The sequence below is a fragment of the Falco biarmicus genome, chromosome W (genome assembly GCF_023638135.1).
Source record: "Falco biarmicus isolate bFalBia1 chromosome W, bFalBia1.pri, whole genome shotgun sequence".
NCBI classification, from domain to species: domain Eukaryota; kingdom Metazoa; phylum Chordata; class Aves; order Falconiformes; family Falconidae; genus Falco; species Falco biarmicus.
The window spans coordinates 960,284-977,415 of NC_079310.1; the positions used below are offsets into that span (position 1 = coordinate 960,284).

The window sequence follows — 17,132 nt, forward strand, 5'->3', positions numbered from 1 at the left end:
ATTTTCTCCTGCAGAAGCATTTGAAACAGATATAGAAAAAAAAAAAAGTGAAATTAATTGGTATAAAAATGGGTGCATCTGTTGAAAGCAGCTCAACGTGATTAGAACAACAACAGCAGTATTACTTTTCCAAGAACAGTTATGGTTTTGTGGTTCTGTGCTCAGTGTGGAAACTCAAACATGCAGCCTCCAAAGATACTCCTAAGGTTTTTAACTGAAGCTTGAGAGGCACAAATGCTCCATACCTGTGTGGGATCCACATAAACATGTAATAAAACCTCAGAGTATATTGTATTTTACTAACTATTCTTTTTATATCATTGTGAATATGTCCAGTTTCATTGTTTCTGTGTAATAGAAATTTTTAATGTCTTTCTTTTAAAGCCTTTTGGCACCTTCAGGTCATTGGCAATTGCATAGTATCCGTGACTTTATAACAGATTTAGTCTCTTATTCTGGATTTTCACTGCTAGGGAAGTCAACAACTGAAGTGTTCTACTTTTGAAACCGAGACCTCAGTCTAACCCTTGTTAAGAAATTGTATGAATTCTTAGGGAAGGCTTACAAGTCTTGTAGTTTGCAAAAATTGCAAATAAAATATAAATATGTATTATGGATGGATTATAAAGTGAATGTTAATGGCATGCTTTTTAGAAAGAGTTGTTTTATTCCTTTTTGTAAACAATTTTTTTTAATGTTTAGTTTTCACAGATATTAAGTCATGAAGATCTCTCTCCAGAAATAAGCCTGTGTCTAGATGTCTTTCTGAAGGTGATAATCACAGAATGGTCAGGGTTGGAAGGGACCTTGGAGATCATCTATTCCAACTCCCTGCTAAAGCAGGTTCACCTAGGACAGGTTGCACAGGATTGCTCCCAGGAGGATTTTGAAGAGAAGGAGATTCCACAGCCTCTCTGGGCAGCCTCTTCCAGTGCTGTCACCCTCAAGGTAAAGAAGTTTTTCCTCATATTCAGATGGAACTTCCTGTCTTGCAGTTTGTGCCTGTTGCCCCTTGTCCTGTCGTTGGGCACCACTGAAGAGAGTCTGGCCCCATCCTCTTAACACCTGCCCTTGAGATATTTGTAGATATTGATAAGATCCCCTCTCAGTCTTTTCTCCAGGCTAAACAGGCCCAGCTCCCTCAGCCTTTCCTCATAAAGGAGATGCTCCAGTCCCCTCATCATCTTTGTAGCCCTCTGCTGGACCCTCTCCAGTAGTTCCCTGTCTCTCTTGAGCTGGGGAGCCCAGAACTGGACACAGTACTCCAGATGTGGCCTTACCAGGCCAGAGTAGATGGGGAGGATAACTTCCCTCGACCTGCTGGCCACACTCCTCCTAATGCACCCCAGGAATTGTCAGGGTCATGCCTTTTCCATTGATCCAACAGCAGATGAGAGCAGTAATGCCCTGTCAGTAGAGCTTGTGACAGCTCTGAATTCCTTGTCAGGATCTGTAGTATAGCCTGTCACCCCTGTAGTGCTGAACGAGAGACAGCTTAACACCGAAGGAGAGCAGTTAAATTCAGAACCCAGTATTCCCCAGCTAGATGAAGACTGTACACAAATAACAAACATGTTTGAGCCTCAGCTTCCTACAATTCAGGTGGAAGAAGTAAAAGCCTTAACAGACTCTAAATTGCAGAGGATAACAAATGAGCAAATACATACACAGTTTAATGAGTATTTGAAAACTTATGTTTATCATAAAATATTTTACAGAATAGTCAAATTACTTGGAGATGTGAATCTTACTAGAGAATAAACTTGCATTAGTAATTTACATTTAATACATTTTAATTGGTTTTGTTTTAAAAGTCCAGTAGTGGTTTTTGTTTTGATTTATCCATGTTATGAGAATGGCTGAGCATGCTGAGATGGGAAATCCTAGTGAAGTTAAATCAGTGACTGACGTGGAAATGTAGAATCAGCATGGGAGTTTCAAAAACTCCTAGTCCCTCTGTATATCTTCTTTGTCTCATGTTGCCTCCAAGGAATGTTCCAAAACACTATTCTGTTATTTCACCGCAGCACACTGGCATATACCAGCCAATTTCAACTCTAGTTTCCTACTCCGTCCTGTTCCATTTTTTCTCCAGACTATAGTGTGCTGTTTTCTGCTTTCATAGCTCCCACTGCTGTAGATTACAAATGCTTTGCAAGTATTACAAAAATAATTATAGCCATCTTTCCTGTAGACTAGCAAGACTACTTACAGGGATTTTTTACACAGATATTTATAAGTGCATTTATGTTGTTTTGTGAGCCTATGTGAGACTTACTGAAAAAACTGAGGCATGATTCATGTCCTCCCCTGAAGAAGCCAGTGTGTATGGGTACAACGTGATCCTTCTGTTTTTTTCTTTTTCCCTGTGCTGTTCTCTCCAAACTGTATATCCTGTGCTGTAAAGATGATCTGGAATAGGTCATTTGAATTCAACAACATGAATGCAAAAATAGAGAGAGATGTGAAAGGAAAACAACGTTATAGTCTCTTTCTGTTTAGGTTATAGTAAAGGAAAGAGAAAGACACATAGGAGAAGTATGTGTATGCTGTAGAGTGCAGTAAACATCACTTGTAAATCTGGAATCAGATTCTCTGCTCTGCCTTGTCTTTGAATAATCTGGATCTGCAAATCATCAATAGGCCACGTATAAAAGCTGGTTTTACAGTCACTCTGCTTCCCCAGTGTTGATGCGGAAGGTTCGAACACAACTTAAACGACCAATGTGATCAAGTTAGTGCCACTTTATTAAGGGATACACAGCAATATATACACTAGCACAAAGCACACACATTGCTTCTAGATTGCTAATAGGCTAAAGCTGCTTGTCTATTCACTCTCCTGCACTCTATGATTGGTCACGGTGTGGTATCCATGCTCCTCACCTACATTCTGTTTTGACATTCTATTTTCTTATTTTTCAGTCCAACTCCTTTATCTCTTTCCCACATACAGTTCCTTAATAGTCCAACTTTCTTATCTCTCTGCCAGTACACAGTTTCTTTGTCTCTCTTGGCCTTGCATATGTCCTTCACAACAGCTGCAGCTTGTTACAGCTTCAGCCTGCTCAGCCTGCTATTACAACAGTTACTTGGTCTGGATTGCTCATAATATGCCCATTTTCTTCCAGCCACTCCACACCCCAGAATGTCATAAAGCATCTAAAGTCTATAAGTTAATTCTTTCTTTTGCTGGTAGTATTAACTGAATATAACAATATGTAATAAAATGTACTGCAAAGGTAACTAATTTCAAGGTGCTGCAAGGTTTCTAGGCTACTTGTCTCAGAACCATAGCAAATTGTAAGGCTTTCAGTGAAGTGTTAATTTCTGAAGTTTTTAGCCCAGCTGTGTGACACTTAATCTATAGATGTACTCAATATTGCAGTTAAGATTGTGAAGCAGGGTCCTATGGGAATGGGAATCTATAACATCTTGTCAATTAATAATTAATTTTATCTTTTCTTTGTGCCTCCATCTGCTGTTCTTGAAGGCAGAAAGTAGGAAAGCAATTTAATGAGGAAAAAATCCTGGTTAATTTTTTAGTAACTGTTACGTTCTAAGAGTATGCTGTTCACCGTGGTATTTTCTCATCCTTGTTTATGGTTGTAACCTTGTGGTGAAACAGGTACCCAAAAGAGGAGAGCCTGTACTGTCCTGCCAACGTAAATAGGAATCTAAATAGCCCATTTATTTAATATATGGTGCCTTACAAAGAAAGTGGCTTTTTTTCCTCTTTGAATTTTTTCTTTTCTTTCTCTAACCCTCCTCCCATAGCAGATGTAATGCCATGGAAAGTACTGCATTGATAGTTTTGTAAATGGAAATATTTGGTTTTCCCAAAATGCCATATGCTGATGGTGAGGGAAGTCAAGCGGGCAAACTCAATATGAGTGATAAAGCAAGCTTCGATTTATTACGGCGCGATTATGTCTTATATACAGTTCCAGTTAATTATGCCTACTAGTCATCTGCTGATTGGTTAAGCTCTAAAGGGTTACATTTTCATACGTCCTCCTACTTGCGGTTTCTGTGGTTAGCTAGCTACATATTTTTTTTTCTCTCTTGTCTACGCGAATTCCTCAAAGTTATTTACAACATTAGGCACAAGGTCAGTGTGTTTTTCTCAGCTTCCTTATCAGCATGCCTCAGCATAGCTGCAAGGCCTGCTTCAGCTAACTTACGCTAACTTTGTTTCACAAAGATCTTTAAGGGAGTCATGGCTGTGATCACGCAGCCATTCTGCAACAGCCATAGAATCATAAAATCATTTAGGTTGGAAAAGACTCTTAAGATCATTGAATCCAACTGTAAACATAACACTGTCACCTCCACCACTAAAGTATGTCCCTAAGTGCCACATCTACACATCTTTTAAATATCTCCAGGGATGGTGACTCAACCACTTCCCTGGGCAGCCTGTTCCAATGCCTAACAGTCCTATCTGTGAAGAAATTTTTCCTAATATCCAGTCTAAACCTCCCCTGGCACAATTTGAGTCCATTTCCTGTCATCCAATCACTTGGTACTTGGGAGAAGAGACCAACACCCACCTGGCTACAACCTCCTTTCAGGTGTAGAGAGCAAGAGTTGTTGCACAGCCTCCTTTTCTTCAGACTAAACAACCCCAGTTCCCTCAGCCTCTTCTCATAAAACTTGTGCTCTAGACCCTTATTCAGCTTTGTTGCACTTCTGTGGACATGCTCCAGCACCTCAATGTCTTTCTTGTAGTGAGGCACCTAAAACTGAATACAGTATGTGAGGTACGGCCTCACGAATATACAGGGGGACAATCACTTCCCTAGTCCTGCTGGACACACTATTTTGGATACAAGCCAGGATGCTATTGGCCTTCTTGGCCACCTGGGCACACTGCTGGCTCATACTCAGTCAGCTGTCAACCAACACTCCCAGGTCCTTTTCTGCCAGGCAGCTTTCCAGCCACTCTACCCAAAGCCTGTACCATTGCACAGGGTTGTTGTGACCCAAGTGCAGGACCCAGCACTTCTTGTTGAAGCTTATACAACTGGCCTTGGCCCATTGATCCAGCCTGTCCTCTAGAGCCTTCCTACCATCAAGCAGATCAACACTCCCATCCAACTTGGTGTTGTTGCAAACTTACTGAAGGTGCATTCAGTCCCCTCATCCAGATCATCAATAAAAATATTAAACAAAACTGGCCCCAATACTGAGCCCTGAGAAACACCACTTGTTACTAGGTGCCAATTGAATTTAACTCCATTCACTACAACCCTTTGGACATGGCCACCCAGCCAGTTTTTACTCAGCGAACAGTACACCCATCCAAGCCATGAGCAGCCAGTTTCTCCAGGAGAATGCTGTGGGAGACAGTCTCAAAGGCTTTACTAAGGTCTGGGTAGACAACATCCACAGCCTTTCCCTCATCCACTAAGTGGGTCGCCTTGTAATAGGAGATCAGGTTTGTCAAGGAGGACATGCCTTTCATAAACCCATGCTGGATGGACCTGATCCCCTCGTTGAACTGCACGTGCCTTTGATGGCGCTCAGGATGATCTGCTCCATAACCTTCCCCGGCACTGAGATCAGGCCGGCAGGCCAGTAGTTTCCCGGATCCTCCTTCCAGTCCTTCTTGTAGATTGGTGTCATATTGGCTAACCTCCAGTCAACTGGGACCTCCTCGGTTAGCCAGGACTGCTGATAAATGATGGAGAATATCTTGGTGAGCGCTTCTGCCACCTCCCTCAGTACTCTTGGGTGTATCCCATCTGGCCCCATAGACATGTGTGGTGACGCAAGTCGAGGCGGACTGAAAAGAAACACTATGTCTGCGTGGCTGAGTTCGGATAAAATGGCCTTTATTGTTTATACAAACTATTTATATATCTTAGACAGTGCACGTGTTAGACCCTGATAGGTTTTTGTGTCTTTCTTGCTCGCTATTTGCTGTTGCTGTAGGTGCCCGTATGGTGCGGTTCTAAGTTCCGGTTCTTCACATCCTGTTTACATACCTGACAATTTGTGGCTGTCTTAAAGGTACACGGCTAAGTCTTTGAAGTCAACTAACTTGTCTGCAGACCCGCTGCAGACCCCAACAATTCCCCCTTTTTGTGTTTTGAACAGCTAGTACCAGGTTTGCCGTGTTCTGCAGGGCCCTTGCAAACATGACGGCAACCAAGGCAATAGCAAACAAACAATACTACCAATTGAGTGAATGAATGCCAAAAAGGCTGACATTTTCTCAGATTTTGGTAACATGTTGCTGCAATGGGGCGCCTAAAATCCATGCAGCACATACCATCAAAATCCTCACAGCCATGTCCTTGAGCCAACAGCAAAAACCAATAGTTGCTCTGTTTTGTATATAATGGTGGCAAATTTGACTCACATTCTTAACTGCCTAACAAACAAGGTATCGACATTCAAAGTGCAAACAATATTGACTTCTTGTGGATTAACATTATACAGAGGTAATCAATTATCGAAAATATCAAGACTTTCAGTAAGATTCTTCATTCCCCGCATACATTCACTTTTTTGCAACAATGTCTGCAAATCAGTTTCAAGGAAGGGCACACCAAGCAAGGACTGGTTCAGTAAGGAGGCCACACATTAGTTGTTGGTTTGACTGGCGGCAGCAGCGCTCCCACGATCTGGCACGCTAAGCTCAGGCCGCACACAGCGAGCAGGTATCCATCGTGGACATTCATCTGTGGAAACACAAGCATAACCTCTCCCCCAAGCTAACAATTCATGCGGTCCCGACCAATGCCCAGTACGAGGGTCTTTCACGCGTACTAAGACAACTTCATGCTTTCTCTAATCGTGCCTCTGGGGTCATTCCGTCCATTCCCCCCCCCCTTTTTGGTTTTTTAAGTTAGTGCCACTTTATTAAAAGACTCACACCAATATGTACCCCCAGCTAAAAATACACACGCTACGCAGACTTTGTTATTTAAAAGGTGATAGGTTAAAACTACTCGTTCACGCTTCCATCTCATCCTAGTTTCTACTCATACTCCCTTAAAGTTATTTAACTCTTTACTGCAGGATCTCAGCTGCACATCATTCAAAGCAAGGCCAAAACTGCACATTATCAATGTCAAAACAACCCACTGTCTCTGTTCCATACAATTCTACAATTCCTTTTTTTTTTTAACAGCAAAATACTTTTCAACCACTGTAATACAGTTGATTATAGACAGCTTTTCCGCGTGACAGAAAACAGTCACCCCATACTGCGAAACAGTTTTTTGAAAGTCCTGTACTACTTTCCAAGCAAATGGTGTGTGAACGTGAGGATTACCAGCAGCCACATCTCCCAATACAATAGGATATGCATTCGGTGCATCGGTGCAAGGAGTAGGAAGATCAAGGAGCGGTCCGCCTATCTGTTCTACTAAACCCCAGTTTCCCTCCCTTAATGCCCCATCTCTTACAGCCTGCCAAAAACGCCGAGGGTCGCGCGTCTTTACTGTACCACTGGAAACCAGATTTTTACCACCTCCACCTTTTTCATTGCCTGTGACTGATAACGTTGTCGTAGCTGGACCCGAATCCGGGTTTTCGGCATTTCCATCCTGCGCAGGCAGGGGCGGAGCCGAGGGGGCGGGCGGGATGGGCGGTGCCGAGGGGGGAAGGCGTGTGGGCTGGCACGAATGTTGGGGGGAGTCAGGGGGGCTGGGATCGATCCACCGAGGCTTCTGCTTGCCGTCCTTGGAATCGGTATCAAGTATAAGTCGATGCAGTTGGAGAGATTTAGGGGATTCGGGGCACTGGGGAGTGCCGTCTAGTAAGGGACACAGACTCTCCCCCTCCCCCACCCCCTCATCCTCTTGTCTGTATTCTGGAGGGGGATACAGGGGAGGTTTGAACGATATACCCTCATTCGCATTTTGCTGACTTTTTAAGTCCCCACTCGTGTCTTGCGGACTCTGCAAGTCTCCACTCGCATTTTACTGATTTGGCAAGCCCCCATTTGCGTCTTGCAGATTCTTGAAGCCCCCTACAACATGTCTAAGCAGTCCCCAGGTAGGCAAAAACCCCGATGCCTCTTTGTCCCCTTTTTCCAGAGCTTCTGACAGTGTTGATCATAAATTTTCCCGGGTCCACACACCAAGACCAGTCACGGGGGACATTTCCACTCCATGTGTTTTGGTCCACAATAACATATCTTTTAACCGGAGCCCATCTAAAGTAATTCCACGCTTCTTTAATACTAATTTCCACATTGATAGCACCATGGTATCTTCTTTAGATAACTTACTCCCCATGTTTTCCCTGGAGGCTCACCTTACCGGTGTCACGTTCTCCTGGGATCTTGCAGCTGCTCTCTGTGCTATTCCGCTTCACCAGGCTCCGCCTCCCCAGCAACCCGCTGGTCAGTTTCAGGATCGCTCCTGACACCCCTTACCGGGGTCACATCGGCACAGTGTCAGGGTCTCTTTTTGATACCCTTTACTGGGATCACATCGGCACGTTGGGGTCACCAAGTGTGGTGACGCAAGTCGAGGCGGACTGAAAAGAAACACTATGTCTGCGTGGCTGGGTTCGGATAAAATGGCCTTTATTGTTTATACAAACTATGTATCTTAGACAGTGGACGTGTTAGACCCTGATAGGTTTTTGTGTCCTTCTTCTTGCTCGCTATTTGCTGTTGCTGTAGGTGCCCGTATGCTGCGATTCTAAGTTCCGGTTCTTCACATCCTGTTTACATACCTGACAATTTGTGGCTGTCTCAAAGGTACACGGCTAAGTCTTTGAAGTCAACTAACTTGTCTGCAGTCCCACTGCAGACCCCAACAGATTTGTGCATTTCTAGGTGGTGTAGCAGGACACTAACCATTTCTCCTTGGATTATGGGGGCTTCATTCTGCTCCTGGTCCAAGTCTTCCAGTTCAGGGGGCTGGGTACCCCAAAACCAACTGGTCTTACTATTTAAGACTGAGGCAAAGAAGGCATTAAGTACCTCAGCCTTTTCCCCATCCTTTGTCACTGTTTCCCCTCACATCCAGGAAAGTATGGTGATTGTCCTCATCCCTCCTTTTCTTGCTAATGTATTTATACAAACATTTTTTATTTTCTTTTACAGCAGTAGCCAGATTAATTTGTAGTTGGGTTTTGGCTCTTCTAATTTTCTCCCTGCATAACGTCATGACATCCTTGTAGTCCTGAGTAGCCTGCCCATTCTTCTAAAGGTCATAAACCCTTTTTTCCCCTCTGAGTTCCAGCCAAAGCTCTCTGTTCAGTCAGGCCAGACTTCTTCCCCACTGGCTCCTTAACACGCATCGTCTCTTAACCTGGGGGGACCACTTCTGGGAATGCAATTCTTCAGTAACCTCTCTCCTGAATATATCACTTAAAAAAAAAAAATTAGTGCATCCTCCATTTCTAATTGTGCCTCAAGAAATTGCTAACAACTTCTCTCACATCACTTTGAAATAATTGATATGCATGTGTGCTGAAGGTGTGCCCCAAGAGCTTTCAGCATTTCTCAAGTTTGTAATATGCTAATGAGTAACCAGGCTGTTTCAGCAACTTGAGTGATACTCAGCAGCACGTCACACTCTACTAAAACAGAATAAACTCAAGTAACTCCAATTAAATGCCTTGTGATGACACATCCTTAGGATGGGATTTCTCTCCCTTAGTGTTAGAGATAAGCCTCTGGTATACACCAATCATTAAGTTCCTTTTTGTACAAGTTTTGGACAAGGTAAATCTCCATCATCTCTGAAAGTAGCTCTTCCTCTTCACCAATGGTAGGGGGAATCAGGATGCATACTGTCATCTAGATGCCTGGCTTTTAAAAGGCTGAAGGTAAGTGAATCTCATCTGTGGTGGCTGTAGCTCAGGGTTGGTATGTCTTTAGAAATAACTTCTTGGCTGGGAGTTACTGAACCTTAGGTGAAACATGGTTCCTGATCTTGTGCACATTTCTAGACTTGTGCAAGAGCGGGATAAGATGAGATAGCTTAGGACATCATCTTAAACATCACTATTTTTGAGGATAGGAGCTTGTGTCCATAGGAAACTGAAATGGATCTGTTAAGTCATTTCACATGTCCATCTAAACAACTTTCAGATAGTAACAACTTCTGTTCACTGTCAGCCAGCCTAGATTTATTAAGTTGTGATTCTGAGTATCCTACTTCCCTTGGCTAATTCTGACAGTGGCACATGGTGTGGCATACAATTTTAGGAGTACCCCTCCTATGGCAACCTCTGTCTCTGGTATATGTAGAATTCCAGTTATTCACTTAAGCAACCCCTCCATCGTCTGTCAGCACATTATATAATTTATAAGACAATGTTCTTTGAGCTCTTCTTATATATACAACCTTTGTTTTAACTGCATGCTTACCAGTTGCTTGTAATATTTCTTTTTTGTCACAGTTTGTGGGTGATCAGCAGAGAGAGAAAGAAGTAATTTCAGATTACTGGAGTGCCACCTCTAGTGAAAATCAAACTGGGGAGAGAAGTTCACATTCAGTGGAGGCTGCCCCATATGCAGAAACTTCCCAAACAACATCAAGGAGAGCAATGCAGTTAAGAGAGACCTCCTCAAGAAAGTGCAGAGATCATGGTTTTAGTCATCACCAAATACTAAAAGAGACTCAGCAGAGGATGTCTCATAATGGCAATATAACAAGAAACAAAGCTAAGGATTTTGAGTATGACAAAATCATGTATAATATACTTAAATTATTTTTCTAAATCGATGTAACAAATAGAATGCATATATAATACTCATCCCTCATGTTAATGATTTAAATGATCAAAAGGTAAAGGTTTTACCTTTTATTTAAAGATCTGGATGTCAGTTTCTCTCCTGATTTACTCTATTCAGTACTACCTAAGTTAGTGTATGTACTTGCATGCTATTTCCTTTTAAAATCAAATATATTCACATTCTTAGCTCTACTATAAACATTGTTTTATGTTACATCTTATTCTGATTGGTCCAAAAACTTGCTTATTCTATAACTATGTGGCAACTCGCGTGAAGATCTCATGCTAGCTATTTAGCAATTCAGCAATAGAGATAACAATGTCTGCAGTTCTTGTACCATGTCCTTGAGCAAGCTGACTAACTGACCGCCTTATTCCTTGTATAGTCTCAACTTGATACTTAGTCCCTGTTTCTATACCCTTCAGTAATTTCTCATGTCCCTTATCACCAGGGCTTGTGACCCACAAGCTCAAACACATTCCTTTCAGCTAACTGATTGTTACTTGTGGTCCTGCTTTCCAGGCCTCCTCCTGCATCTCCCCCTTCTTGTTTTTGAGCAATCCAAATCCCTGTGGCGAATGAAGAGACGGGACGCAGCTTGATGCAAGCAAATGTCCATTTATTGTACACAATCACGAGTTTATATATGTTTTCAGAAGCTGCGTGCTTTAAACAGATTGGTTCTTTAAGCTAAGAATTACATACTAGGCAATCCCTGATTGGTGGTTAACTACAAAGGACACTTTCATCAATTAACAGCAAGGTGTTATCTTTCCTTGACCATCCTTGGCGCCATCCGTCTCCCACTCCCCTGTGCTCTGCAAACATGCCTCATCATGTTAATTGTTGTCTAGACAAGCTCGAGTACATTCCCCTCACCTAACTGATTGCCATGCATGGTCCTAGTTTGCAGACCTCTCCTGCATCTCCCCCTTCCTGTTGCACAAAAAGAACCTTTGAAACCGAATGAGTAAAAACAAGGTATAAGTAATAGAACAAATAAAAAAAGCAACTAAGACATATTATCAGTGTCAAAATAATCCACTGTCTCTGTTCTGTACAATTTTACAATTTCCCCTTTTTGTTTTTGAACAGCTAGTACCAGGTTTGCCATGTTCTGCAGGGCCCTTGCAAACATGACAGCAACCAAGGCAATAGCAAACAAACAATACTGCCAATTGAGTGAATGAATGCCAAAAAGGCTGACATTTTCTCAGATTTTGTTAACATGTTGCTGCAATGGGGCGCCTAAAATCCACGCAGCACATACCATCAAAATCCTCACAGCCATGTCCTTGAAGCAACAACAAAAAGCAGTGGCAATTTTGACTCACATTCTTAACTGCCTACCAAACAAGGTGATTTAACTCTTTAATGCTTTCCCTGCTGTTACTCTGGATAAGAGAAGAACCACTGCAATACGATCCCATCATAGCCTCCTACTACATTAGCATCTACAGAAAAACAATTATCGACATTCAAAGTGTAAGGAATATCAGCTTCTTTTGGATTAACATTATGCATAGGTGGAAGGGCACACCAAACAAGAACTGGTTCAGTGAAAAAGTTCAAAACATCGCATGCCTTCTCCGAACATACCTCTGGGGTCATTCCCTTCATTCCCTCTTTTTTTATGCAAAGAGAAACACTTTACCATAACAGAGAAGCCCCTATTTACATCGCTGAGCCCGGACACAAACTGCAGCTGTATGCTCCACCAGGCTCAGGGCAGAAATCATTCATGTAGTTACATAGCTATATATCTCTACAAGCATGCAGACACCTATTAAACACTAGATAACCATGTTTATCTTTCCTAGTCTCCTTCACAATACCCAGCTGTTCTCTCATCTCTTGTTAGGTCAAATATTCTCCAGCTTCCTCTCCTACATCTCTCTTCAGACATTCTCTATCCTCCTCTTTTTTGCTTGTTAATTGCGATGAGGGAAAGGTTGTGTGTAGCTGGGTGACCATGACCTGATTTATGTTACAATCAACTAAACACTGAATACAGGAAAAAAAGGTATGGGAGACATAAGGCAAACATCAATAAGGTGGTTAAAGATAATTATAATAAATCCTGTAATACTTTTGAGTCATGGCCCAAAGTTTCCCAGCCGTGAGAAGAGACCAAAGGCATCCCGCCCCTGGCTCTGCTGCAGATCTTTGTTTTAAGGCTTTTAAGTTTTGTATGCTTTTCTAAATTAATTCACAGTGGTCACTCAGATTCACGTAACACATCCTATCAAAGTCTTCACACTTGTGTCCCTGTGCTAATAATAAAAATCAATAGCAACTCGGTTCTGTAGCAACATATGATGGACAGAATCAACATCTGTTAATAAGCCAGAAAAAAGAATAGTATTTGTAGTATTACTTTGTTTAGCAAGCTAGCAGCCTAATTTACTAAGCAAGTTAAAAGCGTGTACTATTCTTACAGAAGAGATTAGAGAAGCAAAAATGTGTTGTACTGCATTCCAGAACTCAGCCTGAGAATTACAGTCTGCTGTGAGTTCTGCGTTACAATCATTTGACACATGTTGGGGTTGCAATTGTGAAAGTTGCCCGTTGTTATAAATTGAGACCACAATGGATCATAATCCAATTAAAATTTTTATTAATTACAGCAAGTAGAATACGAGCAAAGACAGCGCTGGACGGCAGGGGAGTCTGCGCTCCGCCAACTGCCTTACTGAGCAGTTCAAACAGTCCCTTTTTATACTTTTTTTTACTTTCATGTTCATGAAGTAGTGGAGGTGTTGACCCTTCATTCATATGCACAAGCGTCATCCTGGACACCTGGCGGTTATCTTATCTTTCACAAGTGGCATCCTGGACACCTGGCGGTTATCTTATCTTTTGTTGCCTACTCTTTACATTGGGCTTAACATAAATCTTAATAAACAATACCCTAGCCTAGTCCATAGTTTCTTACAATCCCCCCTTTTTCTTTTTATCCTATTATTGTTTATTAGACGCTGCTTTCATTCTCGGCACTGCGAACAAACCTTTTTCCACAATCCCAACATTTATCATAACAGTCACAAGGTAATACCTCACAATTGCAATAGGCATAGTTTTCACGTGGCATAACGCATTCGCAACAATCTTCATCCTCATTAATAGATACACTCTTATATTTTGCCCTAGACCTCGTAGTTAAATTAAGCAATTTAGCTATGTCAAACCGTTCTCTAATAAAGTGTAAAATATAACGTAATATACAAGGCCCAAATATAAGTCCCAGAATCAACATAATAAGTGGTCCTGCTAAAGCAGACAACAAAGTGGTTAGCCAAGGTGAGATATTAAACCAGTTTTCATACCATGACCTGCCCGCCTCATGATCTTTCTTATGTTGATCTAACCTTTTCCGGAGTTCAGACATGGTGTCCTGGACTACTCCCGTATGGTCAGCAAAAGAACAACATTCTTCATTGAGAGCTACACATAACCCTCCTTCCTTTAAGAACAATAGATCTAATCCTCTTCTATTTTGCAGCACTACTTCTGATAGAGACTTTACTGAAGTGGCTAAATTTTGGATAGATTGTTCTATTTTTGCTAAATCCTCATCTACAGCCATCTGCAAACTTTGTAATTCCTGATCTTTTACTAGGGAGGCTATGCCTGTACCTGCTCCAACTCCGCCCGCTATCAGCAGTGTAGCTAGGGTTACCACTGTAATTGGCTCTCGTTTTTGTCTATTCAAGTCTCCTTCAAAGTGGCGTAACACCTCCTCAGAGGTGTGATAGATCAGACGAGGAACAATAATCACCTGTACGCAAAACTGAGATTGATTAAACACGTTTAGGGATAGGCAAGGCGTTACTCCGATGTCTGAACAAACCCATTTAGCTCCTGGTGTCGGGATAGCCCATTTGTCATTTTGATTCTTGTGTTTCTCTATATTGGTGTTAGTGACTGTTCGGTTGCACAAAGGCTGATACTTTTCGGGCACTGTACCTATACATTTTCCTTGACCTGTTACTAATTGAATAGTAATTCCTTGCGTATGGTTCCTCTGGTCATCCCATGGGCATTCTCGTGGGTTTGAACCATTAGACCATTGAATCCTACCTGGTTTTCCAATTGCCTCAAAATATGGTGGTCTAACATTATAACATAACCAGCATTCCTTAGTTAAATTTGGTTTGCTTTCATTAAGGGCACGATAAGAGGCTTGCATGAGATTCCATAAGGGGTCTTTGGATTCTGACAACTCTAGATCCCTGGATAAGGAGAATTCAGTCACAGTGTCATTAGTTTTTTTCGAAAGGGAGTCTGGAGAAGGGGTTACGACAATTACGGGGGCAACCTTTTCTTCAGAGAAAGTGGGTGGATTCAGGACCAGGTTTGGTCCTACTGGTAAAGGATCGTGGGGCATCGGTCTCTTCATTATTTGAAAAATTCCTCCTCTGTCTGCACCTGTTTCCCAATATCTAATTCCCCAATATTTCCCTGCCAGCCAAAAGTCCTGAGCAGGATTTTTTATAGTTATATTGATGCCCACACAAGGAATCGGTTTACTTAAGCAATGACCCCACCGGTCTCTGTGTAATTTAGGTCTCTCGCATCCTTCCGGTGACCACTTTATTTCTAGATATTGGTCTCCAGGTGCGGACCACTCAGAGGCCCATGTTTCGCACCCCCAATATGCACAGTAATAATGACCTGGAGAATTACAGTATCCTTTACCAGGGTTTGATGCTGGACATATATAAATTGGTTTACATATATCCGCTTCATCTCTACGATCTTCTTCAGTAATTAGATCATGCAAACTCACATTGAAACTAACTGTGCCCGGTGTAGTTCGTGCTTGGATTGGATTACTTGGATATTTTATGTTTGTTATTGTCCAGTTCATAGGTTCATGAGGGTTTCCATTTGCTTGGGTTATTATCAATAACAAAACTAACGGTATACCAGGAAAAAGGGTGTCTGTCAATTTTGCCAATTTAAGTATATTTTTACCAGTCCTGGGGAAGTTCGGCCATTGTTGCTTTAGTGTCCCATTGTTCTGGTTCTTTTCTCCACAGTTTGTTCCTCCTCTGCCTTGCCCGTCGACTCGGTTGCTTCGAGCCACGGGGTGTACCATCTTCTCGGCAGCAAGGGAATTCTTCAGGAGAACAGCTGCTTCGGGCTTTCTGCCTGTTTACATAGGCTTCCCACTTTGCAGCTTTAACTAATGGGGCAAAGCAAGACACGGTTAGTACTTCCCTTCTGCATTTTATAGCCAAGATTTCAGCTACAAAGGGGACTGGTTCGGTGAAGTGGTAACAATAATATTGAGGGTTTATTCCTTTGGCAAAAATTTCCCACCACTCATGGGATTCTCGAATAATTTCTTGTTTAGACTCTAATTGTTTTAATTTCCACTCAGTAAGAGTTCTTTGGACTTTCCAACACTGTGTGCAAACTCCTATTGGAGGGTATCCACATTCACAGTGTGTCCACCATTTATTCTGGCATACCTTACACCTGAAACAAGCAAATGGATAACAATTGCAGTTCAAATTATTACATCTAATTCGTATATCTAGAGTGCATATATTGTTTACATCAGCATATCTTCTATACTTAATATTGTGTGGTTGCATAAGTTTAGCAATTTCCTTCAACACACTTTGTACGCTTCCATATATAATAGATTAAAAAAAAAGAAATAATTATAGCAAATATAAACAACAATACACACTTTATACCAAAAGGTAATGCGGCAAAATAATCAAATAAAGTCTCTGTCATTCAGGGTTATCTTGGTGCCTTACCCTCACAGGTATGTGGGGTTCGGAAATTTGGATTTTAATTGGTGGGATTTCCAGTCTACTAATTGTGTCCGGAGAGTACCAGACATTGGGGTTAATTTGTTTTTGATCATCCACGGTCAAAGGATAAGCAGACACTGTTAGCTCTTGATTTTTCACTTTAATTTCTAATTGCAATTCAACAATTAAATCTCGTCCTAACAGATTAAATTCTGCTTCAGGGACGAGCAAGAGTTCACCCATTCCAAATTTATTTTCAGTTTCAAATACCACATTTTTGATTTTGCTTACTTTAAAGGGTTCTCCTTTTGCCCCAATTACTTGTACTTTTTCAGGGGAAACTTTACATCCCTCAGGTATTTGCCTAATAGTCGATTTCTCAGCTCCAGTGTCTACTAAAAGGGTGAACCCTTGTTTATGGGGACCTATTTTTAATTTTATCAAGGGCTCATGATGACTCCGGTCCCCTAAGATATAGAGCCCCTGACTCTCCTATTCCGTTTTCAATATTTCCTCATCCCTGATCCTTTCTCTGCAATTCTTCTTTATATGTCCCTTCTTTCCACAGTAAAAACAACATCTCTGTTCCTTCTTTACTACTACGTTCCCTTGTTTCGTTCCAGCAGATCTGTGTTCACCAGTTCGCCCTT

General features: G+C 41.8%; 1 long non-coding RNA gene across 1 annotated transcript in view; it reads right to left on the minus strand.

Annotated features, from left to right (window-relative positions):
* LOC130141859 (uncharacterized) overlaps positions 1–14,035 on the minus strand; it is a 136,936-nt gene extending 122,901 nt beyond the window's left edge. Inside the window, exon 1 of the long non-coding RNA XR_008819206.1 lies at positions 13,589–14,035. This is a non-coding gene — a long non-coding RNA (uncharacterized LOC130141859). The remainder of the gene's footprint in view (positions 1–13,588) is intronic.
* Positions 14,036–17,132: the final 3,097 nt, after the last annotated feature.